Consider the following 13,840-nt stretch of genomic DNA (forward strand, 5'->3'; position numbering starts at 1 on the left):
GATATTCCTTGGTTTACATGGAAAGCTAATAAAGTTCCAAGACAAGAAACTTGCACCATCTACGTTAGGCTACTGGCGCCCACTTGAATAGCGGAGGTTGCACCGCCTTGGGTTCCCTCTCACGTGGGTCTTAGAAGCCAGGGCAAATAAATAGACTCGGTAAGCCTCCGCATTCCAAGGGATCAGCCTGAAAAGGAGAGGGAGGGAGAGGGAGAAAAAGAGAGAGAGAGTCGACACAAGGGAGGCCAAGCTTGTGCAAAAACCCCATAACTTTATTTTCAAGGTGTTTATATACCCTAAGTTTTACATAATGAAAGATACAGAGTCAGGCAGGGGCAGCAGTCCTGACCCTTTCTGTATATCTTTTTGTATACAAAAGGTCTCAGGTGATTTACATTATCTTCTGGCCAAGAGGCCTGTTAACACTTTATGGCTCTCTTCCTTAATGAATGTTAATGTCATTTCCCCTGAAGTGTTTTTCTTCAATCTGCATCACCCTTAAAGCACTAAAGTTACATCCCTATAGAACAAAGGTGCAGTGGGTTATAACAAAGAAGGTACTTAACTCAAAGATCTATGTTGCTACTTGTTTTTTCTTTTTTTCTTTTTTTGTTTGTTTTTTCTATATACCAACTATATCAACAAATAAAAGGTATGAAAATTTGGCAGCAAGTATTGGCTCAACAATGAAGCCCTTAATTAGTCCTATTCTAATGATTTTGACTCCTCAGAAGCCCCTACATTCCTAGGATGTTTTAAGCTTCCTGTGCCTCTCTCAGTCGGGAGGCCACAAACAATCACATGTGCAGCTGTAAGAGTCCTGTAGGCAGGCTAGAAAGCCATCAGAGGGGTTTTTGGATTGAAACACTTGTATTATGCCCAGGAGACTTATTATCTAAAAGCTCTAAATTAACCTTTCCCAGAAAAAAGTGGTAGGGGGTAAAGTGAAAGTGAAAGTGAAGTCACTCGGTCATGTCCAACTCTTTGCAACCCCATGGACTGCAACCTATCAGGCTCCTCCATCCATGGGATTTTCCAGGCAAGAATGCTGGAGTGGATTGCCATTTCCTTCTCCAGGGGGTGGGGGGATAAACCCCCTGTTAATGTTAGAAGAGTGGAAAGCACCATACAGTAAGGCAGGCAGACTCTGGTTTTGGGGGCAGATGTTCAAGAAAATTCAACAAGGCTCCCTTAAGGCCCGACTCGCCTTTGCCTGTCAGACCCCTTAACCTCATGACCTTTGCCACGGGTGGGACTCCTTGTGCTGGCTCCCAGCAACCTCTTGCTGCTGCAACTACTGTTTATTTTTGTCATAACACATAGCTGTTCAACATATTTTTGGCTACAAGTGGAATCATGTGCAAATTCAAACAATACTGTACTGTAAGTTCACATGCACCTTCCCTTTATAAATATCACAAATAGCCTAAACAGGGTAACTATCCTATCAGTCTGGGCATCCCAAAGAAACATCTGGAACATTTGTATCAGAAAAGAGTGAAAATCTATTCAAAAGAATTTGAGGAAGAGCTCTGGGGACAGACAAAGCAGGAGATAGCCCCAGCCACCTCCCACCATGATGTGGACCCTTACAAGACCCTCTACAGTCCCACTATTTCACTGTCAATATCTTTAAAATGTAACTTTATTTAAGAAAAGAGAAGTTGTTCAAAACAAGTAAAATGAAACAGAAGTATTAAAAAATAAACTGTAAAGAACATGAATGAAAAATTCTGAAAGCTAGGTGTAAAATATAAAGAAAATCAAGAACTATAAAGGATGCAAATACCTTCAAAATAAGAAAATGGAAAGCTTTAAAAATGTAGAGGGAGAGATTAAGAGTAAAGAAGTCAAATATTTATATTTCTTTAAAGAAGGTATAATAGGAATAGAAAGTAGCTAAATGTTTATAGAAGAAATTAAAAATAATAAATGATTCATATTGAAGGACTACATGAAATAAGTGAACAACAAAAAGGAGTAAGATGTAGAAAAAACTTTAGTAGAAAAGAACCTAAATAGTAGTAGTTTCAGTACTGTAACTACATTCCAACAAAGATGAGTACATAGCAGTGTAAATGAAAAAGCATTTCAAATGTGTTCTTTTTAAGTTTCAGACTAACTGAAGTAGCCATTTGTTGAAATGAAATAAATTATGGCTAAAAATGGAAGAAAGGCTCATCTCAAAAATGTGTAAATTGAATGTGTAATCACAGAATTCACTGAGTTCAACCTTCTTCTTTAGCATGAAATCTTTATGGGGTCACCATACCTCCAGTGGCCAATCAGACCAGCAGAACCCACAAGAATACCCTAGATCAAGCAAGAAGGCAAACTCATACACTGACCCTACATAGTACAGGGAGCTCCAAACAGAGCTAGAAAAAAAAAATGGGGCTAGAAAACCAGCAGAGTGAAATTTCTGCAGAAGACCCTACTGAGGGGTTGACACTTCCACTATGATTATTCCAAGGATGAAAAGCTTTCACACACAATCTTAAATCTTTTAATTTGCATCAAGCAACATCATATGTTACTGAAGCAAGAATATAAGGATACTTTCTTTTTTCCACACTTTAGACTGTTCATTTTGTACTGTGGTATAGACTTGATGGACATGAATCTGAGTGAACTCCAGGAGTTGGTGATGGACAGGAAGGCCTGGCGTGCTGCAATTCATGGAGTCGCAAAGAGTCGGACACGACTGAGTGACTGAACTGAACTGAACTGAACTGATAGCCAACTAACAATGTTGTGGCAGTTTCAGGTGAATAGCAAAGGGACTCAGCCATAGATATACATGTATCCATTCTCTCCCAATCTCCCCTCCCATTCAGGCTGGCACATAACACTGAGCAGAGTTCCTGTGCTCTGCAGCAGGTCCTTGTTGATTTTCCATTTTAAATTTAGCAGTGTATGTATGACCTTCCCAAGGTCCCTAACTATCCCTTCCCTCTGGCAACCATAAGTTTGTTTTAAAGATATTTTATTTCAATAACAAGTATAAGCATCCCAGATGGATCCAACTTCATTTTTCCTTTGGTCCGTACCACGTGGCCTGCAGAATTTCCCCGACCAGGGATCGAACCCATGCCTCCTACAGTGGAAGGATAAGTCTTAACCACTGGACCATCAGAGAAGTTCTCAATTTATTCAATGAAATCCCTACTCCATAGCACCCCAAATTCAGGAAATTCTTTGATAAGTAAGTATGCTTAGAAAAGTAAGTATACTTTATGTAAGCAAACCACAATCCCTAAGCTAAACTGCACTGGGAACAGAAAGTAAAAATTACAGACCATAATGTGGATGAAACCAAGCCAATGACTCAAAATGTAGGTGGTAGGTTTTTTAAAAAGACAGGTAGAGACTTCCCTGGTGGTTAAGTGGTTAAGGCTCTGCCTTCCAATGCAGGGGGTGCAGGTTCGATCCCTGGTCAGGGAATTAGACCCCACATGCTGTGACATGTGACCAAAAGTTAAAAAAAAAAAAAAGAAGAATGAAAATTAAAGATAGATACTGTTTCTCTTTTTTATCCTTTCTGTATACACAGGACCTAAATATCCCCACTGATGATGAATGAAATACAAACACACTCAGAATTAAGGCATAATAATACATGACATGTTACTCAGTTATCTATATTCATCTAAATTTAAGATTTAATAATGTCCTTTATTCATTATGACATCTTGGCATAGCCTTACCTAGAAAATTACTTCCTTTCTCAATGACTGTATATTCTTTGTAATTATTCAATGTAGAAAAACTTAGCAAACAGCCATAGTGATAACCTTTCTTCCCCACAGAAAGAAGACACAGGAAAGTAAGATATAGAGGAACAAACATAAACATAAAGCCCTTATCATGCTCAAAAAGAGGTGTGCCATTTTCACTGTCTGACACTTTAGCAATTACTCTCAATTTTCTCCTGCTTGTTGACTGATTTATTCCATGTTTACCACACCAAGGGAAGTTGCATGGTCTGAAATTGTACTTTTTCATTTTAAGTTTGTCCATTTTCTTATGAATTTGCAGCACAGTGAGGTGGAACACACATGTTACTCGTACCTAATATCCAAACCTGAGGAACATCCCTGCCGTCAACTGCAACACGAGCCACCTGCCCAGCCCCACCATCTCAGGTCCTCCCCGTGGACATGGGAACAATAAAATAACAGTCTCAAAGCATTACTTTGCAGAGATCTAATGTACATGACATCCATGTGTGTTTATATTTTGAACACTACATTACAAAGTGATGGGAGGAATTCTAGAACATTTTACTGAATGCACTCTACAACATGCTGGCCTCATCTTCATTGGAGGCAATTAGCTTCCCTGGTAGCTCAGCAGTAAAGAATCCACCTGCAATGTAGGAGACATGGGTTTGATCACTGAGTTGAGAAGATCTCCCAGAGGAAGACATGGCAATCCACTGCAGTGTTCTTGCCTGGAGAATCCCATGGACAGAGAAGCCTGGAGGACTATAGTCCACAGGGTCGCACAGAGTCGGACACGACTGAAGCAACTGAGCACAAATGCACAGCTACACTGAAATGAACTGGAAGCAGAATGTGTGATTATGATTCTGGTAGCTGGTGTTCCAGCAGGCGGTTCAACGAGCTGATGAGAAAGTCCATAGGTGGGGGCGGGGGAAGGTGGGCTGTGCCGGTTGTGTTTTTAAACAAGCTGCTTTCCTCATTTGTCCTTGATGTCATATCCTTTCTTACTTAAACATAAAAATGCTAGTGTCAAGTCAATGCCGTTATAACAAGCTGATAATTCTCTGTCTTCTCATTTTTCAAAGCTGCATTCAACTGTCCTTTGAAAAACACCCTTGATTTTTCATTAAAATTCAATTTGTTGATTTATGTATTTCAGGATGGAACTTCAGAGATCATTTTAAGAAATCAAAAGCTCTATTTTTTGAGACATGGTTCTTTGAAAAACCTGATCCATTGGTTACACACACTGGTTTCCAAATTTGGTTGCTGTTTCCTTTAAAAAATATAAATTTCCTAAGATAAAAATGTATTCCAGCATAGGTTCACTTTGAAGACAGATCTTTGCAATATTATCTTCTTAAAATGGCAAATTCATCTTTTAGCTGATCTAAAGAACTCAAAGGAAGTTAACATATGCTTTTTTCAAGATCATAAGTGTTTCTTTTTTCACACAAGGATCAGAAGAAAATCTTGATTGCCAAAAATACTTTTAAAATCCTACTATATATGTATAGGTTGTGGGAGAAGAAAAGGTCAAAGTCATGAAATTTTTGACAAGATAAAATAGATAAAAGAACACACTTTAGATTCATGGTAGTTGTGGCCACCACATCAACATTAAGTGCTCAAATTAAATGTCATTGGACTCTTGGGTCACCATTTGCTTTAGAGTTTCATTTCCTTTGTAGGACTCGCAAAAGAGAGTGCCTTGAAAGGTTTCTTGTTCTGAAGGAGTCTTCAGAGAAAAACACCTTAGAGAAGGATTACATTTTTAAGGGAGATACCAGATCTATCCAGATAAGGTGGAACCATCAGAAGAGTCACTACAAGTGAATTTCTAGGCTCAAAAGACACATTTCTTTTTTTAAGAATTATTGTTATAAAAGAACATGGGTTCCTGTAAATGTGAACTTACTTGCTCCTGATTTAAACAAACTTAAAAAGAAATGCATAAAATAATTGGGGCAAGTCTGATGAACTGTTTCATAACATTAGGAAAATCATTGCTAAGTTTCAGTTGTAATAATAGTTCAGTTCAATTCATTTCAGTTGTTCAGTTGTGCCCAACTCTTTGTGACCCCATGAATCACAGCACGCCAGGCCTCCCTGTCCATCACCAACTCCCAGAGTTCACTCAGACTCACGTCCATCGAGTCCGTGATGCCATCCAGCCATCTCATCCTCTGTCATCCCCTTCTCCTCCTGCCCCAAATCCCTCCTAGCAACAGAGTCTTTTCCAATGAGTCAACTCTTCACATGAGGTGGCCAAAGTACTGGAGTTTCAGCTTCAGCATCATTCCCTCCAAAGAAATCCCAGGGCTGATCTCCTTCAGAATGGACTGGTTGGATCTCCTTGCAGTGCAAGGGACTCTCAAGAGTCTTTTCCAACACCACAGTTCAAAAGCATCAATTCTTTGGTGCTTAGCTTTCTTCACAGTCCAACTCTCACATCCATACATGACCACGGGAAAAACCATAGCCTTGACTAGATGGACCTTAGTCAGCAAAGTAATGTCTCTGCTTTTGAATATGCTATCTAGGTTGGTCATAACTTTTCTTCCAAGGAGTAAGTGTCTTTTAATTTCATGGCCGCAGTCACCATCTGCAGTGATTTTGGAGACCAAAAATAAAGTCTGACACTGTTTCCACTGTTTCCCCATCTATTTGCCATGAAGTGATGGGACAAGATGCCATGATCTTCATTTTCTGAATGTTGAGCTTTAAGCCAACTTTTTCACTCTCTACTTTCACTTTCATCAAGAGGCTTTTTTAGTAGTTCCACGTTTTAGAAGAACTTTTCTTTTAGAGATGTGTGTGTGTGTGTTCTCAGTCACTCAGTCGTGTCTGAGCCTTTGCAACCCCATGGACTGTAGGCCGCCAGGCTCCTCTGTCCATGGTATTCTCCAAGCAAGAATACTAGAGTGGGTTGCCATTTCCTTCACCAGGGGATCTTCCTGACTCAGAGATCAAACCCACATCTCCTGCATTGGCAAGCAGATTCTTTACCACTGAGTCACCTGGGAAGAGATGCATAATGAAGTGTTTATGAAAGAACTGCTATCCTATCTGATATTTGCCTCAAAATAATCCCCCAATGGAGGAAAGTATTTGAGAATTAAGATGAAACAAGACTGATCCCATGTTGGCAATCACTGAAGCTGAGTGATGGGACTGAGTGGTTTGCCATAATATCACCTCTAATTTGATAGATATTCAGAAGTTTTACAAATAAAAATGTTTTTAGGGACTTCCCTAGCAGTCAGTGTTTAGGACACCATGCTCTCACTGCCAAGGGCATGGGTTCAATCTGTGGTTAGGGGACTAAGATCTTGCTGGCCACACAGTGTAGCCAAAAAAAATGTTTTTAATAAACATTATCTTTCTTTGATATTTTCCTCTGTGATAAGTATGATAGTTCAATTTGAGACACCTTAAATGTATTTTATGACTTCAATTCTATAAATTTTAGACTGGATTCATTATGAAATAAATTATGCTTTCTATGGCACTCCATCATTCTTAGTTGGTAAATTGTGCACACACACACACAAAAGAGTCATATTACTTTTATTCTTAAAAGTAATGCCATTGCTCCATCATCTGCTGTATGATATACTTGCAAGTATGCAGTACACTGGGCTTCCTTGTGGCTCAGTCATAAAGAATCCGTCTACAAAGCAAGAGACGCGGGTTCAATCCCTGGGTTGGGAAGATCCCCTAGAGAAGGGAATGGCTACCCACTCCAGTGGCCTTGATAATTTCATGGACTGTATAATCCATGGGGTTGCAAAGAGTTGGATTTTCACATAAATATATGATATAAAGATATTCTTACATAAGGGAAAGCAAGGAGACAAGTGCCTGCAATCCCAGCCAAAGCCTGTTAACCATAAACCCTTTCACTTCCGAACTGTGCTTCACCTTTTTGCTTCACTTCTGGACTCAACTTTGATGCTCCCTTTGGCACTTGACTCCATTTTTTTCCACAAACACTGAAGAAAACTCACAGAAACAGGACTATGGTAGGTGCTCCTTTGGGGGGTTTGCTCCTGTGAGGATGTGAAAAGCTCAAGACAGTGGGCAGTGGGAATATGGTGAACATTCAAGCACGTGGGACACAGCAGACTGGATGAATGTGGGTATGACAACTGCATCATCCACTCTTTTAAAGTTTATTTTTACTTGGAGGATAATTGCTTTACAATATTGTGTTGGTTCCTACCGCACTACAACGTGAATCAGCCACAGGTAGACACATGTCCCCTCCCTTTTGAGGGTGTCCCTGGTGGCTCAGTTGGGACAGAAATCTGCCTGCAAAATGCAGGAGATCCAGGTTCAATCGTGGGAAATCCCCTAGAGAAGGGAATGGCACCCACTCCAGTATTCTTGCCTGGAAAATCCCCATGGACAGAAGAGCCTGGCAGGCTACAGTCCATGGGGTCCCAAAGAGTCAGACATGTATGAGCGACTAACACTTTCACTTCACTTTCTCCCTCTTGACCTTCCCTCCCACCCCACTCCATCTCACCCCCCACGGGTTGCGCTCCCTGTTTATGTAACCTCCCACCAGCTATCTGTTTTACATACGGTGGTGTAAGCATGTCAGTGCTGCTGTCGCAATTCATCACACCTTCTCCTTTGCTCACTGTGGCCACAAGTCTGTTCCCTAGCCTGCAAATAGGCTCATCAGAACTATTTCTATGGCTTCCGTTTATATGCATTAATATATGATATTTTTCTCTTCGACTTACTTCACTCTGCATAACAGACTCTAAGTTCATCCACTTTAGTTCAACACACTCAAATTTGTTCCTTTTGATGGGGTTCAGCCACTCCTAACGGTCTTCACTCTCCTTCTCTCTCACTCAAGGCTTCATTGACATCCAGTCATCCTGTCGCTGGTTCTGTGATTCATGTCCCTTCTCATGTGTTTCTTATTTAGGAATAACTGTAGTCAAAGTTAGAGCCTGATGTTAAACAACAAAGATGTTCAGGCTGGATTTAGAAAAGGCAGAGGAACCAGAGATCAACTGCCAACATCCGTTGGATTATCGAAAAAGCAAGAGAGTTACAGAAAAACATCTATTTCTGCTTTATTGACTACGTTAAAAAACTTTCGACTGTGTGGATCACAATAAACTGTGGAAAATTCTTCAAGAGACAGGAATACCAGACCACCTTACCTGCCGCCTGAGAAATCTGTAAGCAGGTCAAGAAGCAATAATTAGAACTGGACATGGAACAATAGACTGGTTCCAAATTGGAGAAGGAGCACGTCAAGGCTGTATATATTGTCACCCTGCTTATTTAACTTATATGCAGAGCACATCACGCAAAATGCCAGGCTGGATGAAGCACAAGGTGGAAGGAAGATTGCCAGGAGAAATGTCAATAACCTCAGATATGCAGATGACACCACCCTTATGGCAGAAAGTGAAGAGGAACTAAAAAGCCTCCTGATGAAAGTAAAAGAGGAGAGTGAAAAAGTAGGGTTAAAACTCAACATTCAAAAAACGAAGATCATGGTATCTGGTCCCATCACTTCATGGCAAATAGATGGAGAAACAATGGAAACAATGAGAGACTTTATTTTCTTGAGCTCGAAAATCACTGCAGATGGTGACTGCAGCCATGAAATTAAAAGATGCTTGCTCCATGGAAAGAAAGCTGTGACAAACCTAGACACCATATTAAAAAGCAGAGACATTACTTTCCTGACAAAAGTCAGTCTAGTCAAAGCTATGGTTTTTCCAGCAGTCATGAATGGATGTGAGAGTTGTACTATAAAGAAAGTTGAGTGTCAAAGAATTGCTTTGGAACTGTGCGGTGTTGGAGAAGACTCTTGAGAGTCCCTTGGACTGCAAGGAGATTCAACCAGTCCATCGTAAAGGAGATCAGTCCTGGGTATTCATTGGAAGGACTGATGCTGAAGCTGAAGCTCCAATACTGAGGCTACCTGAAGCAAAGAACTGACTCATTAGAAAAGACCCTGATGCTGGGAAAGAGTGAAGGCAGGAGGAAAAGGGGACGACAGAGGATGAGATGGTTGGATGGCATCACCAATGCGATGGACATGAGTTTGAGAAAGCTCTGGGAGTTGGTGGTGGAGAGGGAAGCCTGGCATGCTACAGTCCATGGGGTCACAAAGAGTTGAACACAACTGAGCAACTGAACTGAAACAATAAGGAAAATAAAAGGTGCTGATAACAATACAATCTGTATAGCAGCCACCTACACCAGAGCTTTGAAACTGTAAATATCATCAAATTATTTCAAAATGTGCAATTTTCCCCCAACTGTTCCCTGATTCGTTTAATGGTCCTTATCTTACACATTTAAATGCTGCCACTGGGGAAACAACGATCCTAGTGGGTAGCAAAGCACATTGTGGCTTTCAATGAAAACCAAATGAGAAAGTCTTCAAGTTGAACTTAAAATTTGAGTATTTCATCAGCATTTTTAATAATTGTGCACTATAGATAGGCTTCCTGGTTTCAAACAGATTAGTTCATTATGCAACTCTCATATTTATGAATGGGAGAAAGAAACTCATCATTCATTTAGCTCATCACCTGCTCCACTTTGCATGCAATGTAGCCTGCAGACGTGTGTGTTATTTTCACTTCTCCCCAGGTTGTAGGCAACTGAAGGAAACAAACTATTGGGATTCATCATGTAATCAATGTCTTGTCCATGAAAACCTCAGCATCTCTCTACACAGCCTTAGAACATTTCATCACTGTCACCAGCTGGGTGTAATCCTAGAGAGTGCAGTGTATTCCTCAATAAATACTTTACACTTCTCTTTAGACAGTTATTTCTATTACCTCTAAAATACCTGGAATGTAGTTTCTTTACTGTTCTTTCCTTTTGAAGCCATTGGTATGGTATTTATCCCCTGCCTTAGCATGAAATTGATTTTGCAATTCTTGGTTTAACATATAAATATAGGGAAATGTTTATCTTGCCTTGACACCAGTTTCCAAAGTGCTCCGTAGTGGTTTTGTCTTGTGAAAATTGTCTGAACAGTGTCTGAATTCTTAAGACCTTCCCAGAGGAGTTCTCATAATGGCTGTGTTATTTAAGAGTATCTTGTAGCATTCATTTTTAAAGGTAGAGTGATAGATATCGAAAGAAAGAATCTAATACTTTCACCCATGTTTTCCTAAATGTCTATCAGATGCAAGCAAGTAAATAAACCTGAAAACACCCAAAGTAAAAGTAATATTAAACTTAACTTGTCCCTTGATTTCAAATAATGCAATTGTAACAGGAACAAAGGGTTTTTTGTTTTTTTTTTTGCTTTTTCATTGAATATCTACTTCCTCAGATCAGAGCTCTCAGAGTAGGTACAGTCTGGGACTAACAATTCCCACAGCAATGCTAAGTGACTTCTAGCTATTTATGATTTATTTTGAATTTTTATTTATAATAAGAAAAAAGCAGAAAATATTTACATTTTATTTCTCAACTTCTAATAAAAAAAATCTACATCATTATTTCACCCAACAATTATTTGAAGGCAAATCAACTAAAATAGCTGATGTCCCTCTCAGCTGCTCCTCTTGATGAACCCATTTGCCCAGCACTAAGGAGCTGGAGAAGATACAAAGCAGCTGATTCATTAAGCTGGAAACATATTGTCCATACAGGAGGACAGGATGGTAATTTATTGTATGCAGCCAGGAAAGACATGCTTTACAACTCTGATTTGCAGCTTTTAACCGGGAAACTTCATAGCAAAGCCAATACTGCTTTCCTTTGCTTCCCTTCAAATCCAAAAGAAAGCAATACCTACTTTGCTACAAAACAAAGCAGGCAATATTTTATATTGCCATAGTCAATTATGTGAAGCCATGTAACCTTCCCAGCTATTAGAGCCTTCACATCTCCTTGTGCTCATGTTGCCAACACAATACAGAAGCCGCTTCAAAGCTTCTTTGCAGTGAGAGAAAGAGAAGGCAGCTGGCACTGCTCGGAGACCGAGCCGAGATGACCAGATGCCTAATTTATAAAACTGGGACGACACACATCAGGGGAACATCATCGGGGGTTTTGTGAAGGTCCATCTCCAGCTATTTCCTTTTGTCAGGTAAATACTTGTTTACTGAACAAAGAAAAGGAAAAAAACTCTGAAAGAGTCTGTTGAGAGGAGCAGGGGAAACAAAACAACGACCCAAAAATCCACCTTTAATGTTAAAATGCTCTACGAATAAATATCCACATTCAAACCAGCATTGTGCTCCAAGGTATAGGTCTGACAGAGATCCATCAACGGGGTAGACTGAGGGACATACGAATTCCTCAGTCTCACCTTCAAAGCCCATTGCTGTTTTTGTTCAGTCGATCAGTCGTGTCTGACTCTGCGACCCCATGGACCAGCATCCCTATCCTTCACCATCTCGCGGAGTTTGCTCAGACTTAGGTCCATTAAATTGGTGATGCCATCCAACCATTAGATCTTGGTTATAACAAAATGTTCACTATAGGAGGGATGCAACACAAGTGTAAAAACCACAGATTTTCGATTGTTCGTGATAACCAGTCATCTCCTGGATCATTCTGATTTTAGGCTCCTTCTGCTATAGCTTGTGAACCATGATAACTCCTGATAACACCGAACATCAACTTCTGAAAGGGTGGAGATGGGGTAACTCAAACTGAAATATGCAAACTGCAGGCATGAGCCTGGAGATGAGGGTAGGGATCCCCTGTGGACAATGGACACAAAATATTCATTTTATTTAATAAAACAATTCACCCTGTTTTCTAGACTGTTTCAACTTTTCATTAGTTTTGTAGATGGCTGTTTTCAAGCACCACCTCATCTAACATCATCTTTGATTTTCACAACTTGGGAGAGAGTTGAGTACATATCCGTATGTCTGCTTCAAAGAAGAGTAAAATTTAGATTCAAGGAAGTTCTGTGCCTTACTCAGACAAGATCACACAACTTAAGAGCAAAAGAATTGGCCCCAGAATTCTGCTCTTCTAACCCTTAGGTGTTTTCAAACTGAGCTAGAGAAGACTCTTGAGAGTCCCTTAGACTGCAAGGAGATCAAACCAGTCAATCCTAGAGGAAATCAACCCTGAATGTTCACTGGAAGGACTGATGCTGAAGCTGAAGCTCCAGTACTGAGGTCACCTGACATGAGAAGCTGACTCACTGGAAAAGACTCTGATGCTGGAGAAGACTGAAGGCAGGAGGAAAAGAGGGCAACAGAGGATAAGATGGCTGGATGGCATCACTGACTCGATGGACATGAGGGTGAGCCAACTTCGGGAGTTGGTGAAGGACAGGGAAGCCCGGCGTGCTGCAGTCCATGGGGTCACAAAGAGTCGGGCACAAAGTGGTGAGTGAACAACAACAACACTTAGATGGATGCACTTTCTTCTCACTTTTTGCAAATGGATTTGGGGCAACACCAAATATTAGGATTACTAGTCTATAATCTTCTAGGGTATCCTATTTCACATTTTCCCAGGGGAAAGCCAGGGAAATGCTGCCTAGGTGTGTATAAACTGGATGGAACAGGCTTTTCACAGAATAGTTCCCAGCTATTTACACCATATCACTTTGTTCTTGCAGACAAAACCCTTGATCTTTAGAAAGAAGAAAGAGTGAAATATTCATCATAAATCATACTAAAAGCTCTATTTTAAATGGAAATACCTCATGTGGTTGTGTTTAAACTCTGCAATATATTTACATTCAGAAGTCTAGTTGAGGAATTAATTCTCAAACGTAAGGTAGATTCACAAACAGGGACCAAAACAGAGAAGCTTTTATTAACCCTCAGTGTGAACGTTTTCACAAGATATGATGAAAAAGCCAAGAAAAAGTCATGGTCTGAGTGTGAGAGACTTTCATCGTGTAACGACGGAGACGCATATTTTTGTTTTTGCACAGAGCTTGTGGACAGTGTCTCAGCGAACACATCAAAGCTTCCCCAACAAATTGTTCTTTTAACAATGCTACTGTTATTCTGTGAATGTCAAGCAAAAGGAATATGAACACAACACTGAAACTGGTTGTGGTCCTGCTTACCAGGTCAGGATTCCCTGCAAACAAAGCTAGCTCTTAACTTGATAACCAGTGAATCTTTTAAAGA

This window comes from Capricornis sumatraensis, chromosome 21, assembly GCF_032405125.1.
Source record: "Capricornis sumatraensis isolate serow.1 chromosome 21, serow.2, whole genome shotgun sequence".
Taxonomy (NCBI): Eukaryota; Metazoa; Chordata; class Mammalia; order Artiodactyla; family Bovidae; genus Capricornis; species Capricornis sumatraensis.